This window comes from Eptatretus burgeri, chromosome 14 (genome assembly GCF_056783735.1).
Source record: "Eptatretus burgeri isolate ZD-2024b chromosome 14, Ebu_testis_v1, whole genome shotgun sequence".
In the NCBI taxonomy this organism is placed as follows: Eukaryota; Metazoa; Chordata; class Myxini; order Myxiniformes; family Myxinidae; genus Eptatretus; species Eptatretus burgeri.
Window position 1 is genome coordinate 28,876,264 of NC_140974.1, and position 4,563 is coordinate 28,880,826.

The 4,563-nt window shown below is 45.2% G+C and overlaps 1 long non-coding RNA gene across 1 annotated transcript in view; it reads right to left on the reverse strand.

Moving 5' to 3' along the window:
* Nucleotides 1-420: 420 nt before the first annotated feature.
* The window catches only part of LOC147012874 (uncharacterized), a 23,251-nt gene continuing 19,108 nt past the window's right edge, over nucleotides 421-4,563 (reverse strand). The window contains exons 2-3 of the long non-coding RNA XR_015051101.1: nucleotides 3,304-3,436; nucleotides 421-2,140 (exon numbers count right to left, since the gene is read on the reverse strand). This is a non-coding gene — a long non-coding RNA (uncharacterized LOC147012874). The remainder of the gene's footprint in view (nucleotides 2,141-3,303; nucleotides 3,437-4,563) is intronic.

Here is a 4,563-nt window from a genome sequence, read left to right on the forward strand (position 1 = left end):
GACTATGTCCAGCGGGGGCTAATCATAGTCCCAGTCCGAATCCTTGAGGTACCCCATGACTTATATCCTCTAAGCAAGACATCCTCCCACTCGCAGTTACTGTTGTAGCTTCTGAGGCGTGGTACACGGGGTAAACACAAATCCAGTTTGCAATCCAATGAGATACCTGACTAGCCACTCCGCAAGCCCTCACCTTGGCGAACAACCTCTTATGGGGTACCTTATCATATAGATGATGATAATGATGATGATGATGATGATGATGATGATGATGATGGTGTTGTGCATTAACTCTAAAATAGTTTGAATAAACATTAATTTTAAACAAAAAAGTAGGCAAGAGGATAGATTCTGTTCAAAGGATAGGTTATTTTTATGCAAACAAATAATAGGACACAGCATTTAGAGCCAACTGGCCTCTGTTTCCATTTTCCCTTGAACAAAGCAGACTTGAGGAGTAATTATAAACCACACATATCAGCCAAGTATGGACACTATTAATTTGCTTACATTTCGATATTCACACAAGCGAATGAAACCTTAACATCCAACAAAGGAAGTGCTTGCTGGGTTTGGTTACATACTGAACCATTGAGCCCGTAGGATAGAGATTTGTTTTGTCTACAAGGTCGAGGCTCGTATAAGAGCTAACACACGGAACGCTCAACAAGTGGAGCAAGAGACGAGAGTGGCGGGAGAGGGATGGGGTGGAGTACACGGGGTAAATAAGATGGACACCACAGGGACTTTCAGGTTCTTACATGACAGGGACTTTCAGGAAGGAATGCAGGGAATTTGAAGGAGGTGAGTTTGGGGTGGATTAACGGGGGTAGAAAAGATTGTGGATTTGAATGGGGGGAGATAAGAGATGGTGAAAAGCTATTTTGAAGACCTTGAGGGAAGAGTGGGATGGAAGAGAGTGTTTGAGTTATTTCAAAGGTGGGAAAATAGAGGAATTAAAGAGTGAAGGTGAGCAGTGATTCTTGATTTTGGTAGTTTTATCAGAAGGGGGTTGCTGGTGGACCTTGAGCGCCCTGCGGAAATATGGGAGGGGGACATATCGCAGACAGAACAGGGGGGTGAGGCTGGAGAGAAGACGGGAGAAGACAAAAAGACAACCGACCTGCCTGCGGTGAGAGTGAGAGACCCAAAGACTCAGCCTCATCGCAGTACATACCAATGATCCTAAATGCCTTGGTCAACACAGCGTGAATCTGGGAAAGGTGAGAAACAGGAGCAGTACTCCATCAGGCTATGGACGAAAGCTTTTGTATGTGATCAGGTGCTCAGGTGTGCCAAAGAAGGACTTTGCACGACGGAGGATGCCCAGTCGGTGACTGGCTTTGTAGGCCAGCTTGGAAATGTGGCTTTCTCAGGAAAATCAATGGCAGATAGTGAGATCCAGAAGCTTGAATGAAAGGAATTCTTCAAGAGGAAAAGATAATAAATTGATCATGAAATGGTGAATGTTCTGGTGCAAAATCATTGTAATTATTTGTGAACACCAAGTAATTTGAAACGATTTCATACAAAAAACAATTGAGTTGGTTTGCGAAACTAACTTGGTGCCTTGCTGGTAATTATCTCATCACTCAATGAGACTTCATTTTATTTCAATCTTACCGTTGGATATGAAATCTAATAATTTCAAAACTTTATGATATTCGGATCATGTTGAACTTGAATTTTACGAATCGTAGGTGATGCTGTTGGTTTTGAATCAGGATAAAAGCTGGTGCTTTTTGCAGCTCCAGCAATGTTGACACATGATCAAAAGATATGAAACGGTCAAGGTGAGCAAGCACGAGAAGAGCCATTGTAAACACTTCCTACGAGCAAGTGGTCCTGCACAATAAACTGGAGAGAATAATAAATGTATGCTCCCAAAGACAAATATATTACAAGCTACTAAACTACCTTTGATATATTTCATTTCAACTCAAATTGACGCATTTGAACATGGATTTGATGGCACAGGTGCGATACTTGTGCAAAGGGCGGAGGATGCTCCTTGTGAGCCAACGGCCATCCTTAAACTAGTGCCCAACAGTGTCTGCAGACGTCCTCCTGCAGTTGGGTTACTTTTTTTTAGGAGGTTGGTGGCAGGATTTGCACACTGGCCACCGTAAAACTCTTCACTCTGCAAAACACAAGAAAAACGCAAAGAAAATTGAAAACCCACTCCGTGGGAGTACCTCCTGTGCAGCTGCCTTTCACAGGGCAGCTCACCGGATGATGGGATTAGGGCAAAGCCTTTGGGAGCACCACACTTTGATAGAAGGAAAACCACGGAATAAGTAACCTTCCTAGGTCAGATTGCGGTCGTGTGTGTCGGGGTGGTACTGAGGTGTCTTCCACCAGACGGCGGTCTCCTCAGGTTAACCTGAGGTGGTCCCTTCGGGTGGGTGCCTGGAATGTCCTATGCCTAAGAGAGGATGATCACCTGTCTGTTATCATCTGAGCTCAAGCGATTGAACATCGGTATTGTAGCACTATCTGAGGTTCAGAGACTGGATAGTGGCAAGATCATGGCGGATGATTAAACATATTTTTGGTGTGGTCGCTCTGATGGTTACCATGCCCAAGGAGTTGCTGTAGCTGTGTCTAATAAGCTGACTCCAATGATAATTGAGCTAACACCAGACAATTAGCGTATTATAAGACTAAGGACTCGTCACTCTTTGGGAGTCGTTTCCCTGGTCTTTGTATATGCTCCACCTTACGCGAGTGATCTCACAGAGAAGGACGCATTCTATGCCACGCTCGAGTCTGTGGTTGATTCTGTGATCGTGCTCCGTTATCCTGAGCATGTGTTTGTGCTCCATCATCCTGAGCATAGTAATTCGAGCTCTGTCATCCTGAGTGAGTGGTTCGTGCTCCATCATCCTGAGCGACTGTTTCATGCTCCATCATCTTGAGTGAGTGGTTCGTGCTCCATCATCCTGAGCGAGTGGTCCTTGCTCCATCATCCTGAGTGAGTGGTTCTTGCTGCATCATCCTGTATGAGTCGTTCTTGCTCCGTCATTCTGAGTGAGTTGTGTAATAACACCCAATTTCTGAGCCATTTGCTGTATTAACGTGTTATTGTTTTTTTTCTTACAAGAACAAGGGTCATGGAAGAGCAACTTAGAGTTGATAGAGGACCATCCATCAAGGGAGTGAATGAAGAGATTAGAGAAAGGGAGGAGGAGAGGAAACAATTAATCTAGCAAGTAAGATGGTTAGGGTAGGAAAGGTTCATTGGAGGGATAAAGATCATGAGCCAAAATTGAAGATGACATGAGAAGGTGGTGCACTGCTCACTTGAAGCCTTGAGAAGTTAGAGGTGAGGCCCCAAGTGATTTTCAGGACTCCATGCAAGGCAGCATACGTGACGTAGCTGCTCAAGCACCTGGAGAAGAATAAACACCAGTCCATCTGCTTGCTCCTCTCCTTCCTGCAACACACAGGTGCAAACAGTCACAGAAGTGTCCGAACTCATGGCAAGCAGAGTGGAGCGATGGACGAACGAATTGAACTCCAGTACATGCCCATCACAATCAAGTTTAACCATTTATGATGAACTTGATACCTCACCCCCAATCATCTTCGTAACCACTGCAAATGTGTTTCCTAAATTACTGAGCCAAATTTTTTTTCCACCCATCACGTAATTTTTGTGAACATATCCCTGAAACGTCTGAATAAATGCAACGTTGTTTTTTGCTGAAAGCTACTCATGGTTTTTGGGTTGTATATAGTACGTACTGTAGTCGGTAATCACACTGACTCCCGAAAAATTGCCAATATCGGCCAAGCACTAATAGTGTGTGTGTGTGTGTGTGTGTGTGTGTGTGTGTGTGTGTGTGTGTGTGTGTGTGTCTGTGTGTGTGTGTGTGTGTGTGTGTGTGTGTGTGTGTGTGTGTGTGTCTGTGTGTGTGTGTCTGTGTGTGTGTGTGTGTCTGTGTGTGTGTGTGTGTCTGTGTGTGTGTGTGCACGCATGTGCATGCACTCATAAAGCATTACAAATTATCTTTGCTAACTCCCCTACCACTACGATCTCTGCCTTTGTCCCATACTTGCTCTACCCCCTCCCAATACAGTGCAGCACCCTCCTCCAACATCTAACTCTCTCTATCTCTTTCTCTATCTCTCTCTCTCTCTGAACATATCCGGACGGTGGTTATGTCTGGATGGTGTTTATGTCTGTACTGGAGTTTGTCTCTGGACAGCTTGGCTCTGGATGCATCTGGGCGGTGTTTGCTTCCAGACGCATCCGGACAGGAGTTTCATTCTCTGGACGTGTCTGGGCGGTGTTTGTCTCCAGACGCATCCAGGCAGTGTTTGTCTCCGGACGTGTCAGGGTGGTTTTTGTCTCCTGACACGTCCAGACGGAAATTTGATTCTCTGGATGTGTCTGGGCGGTCTTGTCTCTGGATACATTCCGGCGGTGTTTGTCTCCGGATGCGTCCGGGAGGTTTTTGTTTCCGAACGTGTCCGGGCGGTATTTATCTCTGGATATGCCTGGACGGTGTTTGTCTCTTGGCAATATTTATCGTATGACCGGTAGAAAATGGATTTCAG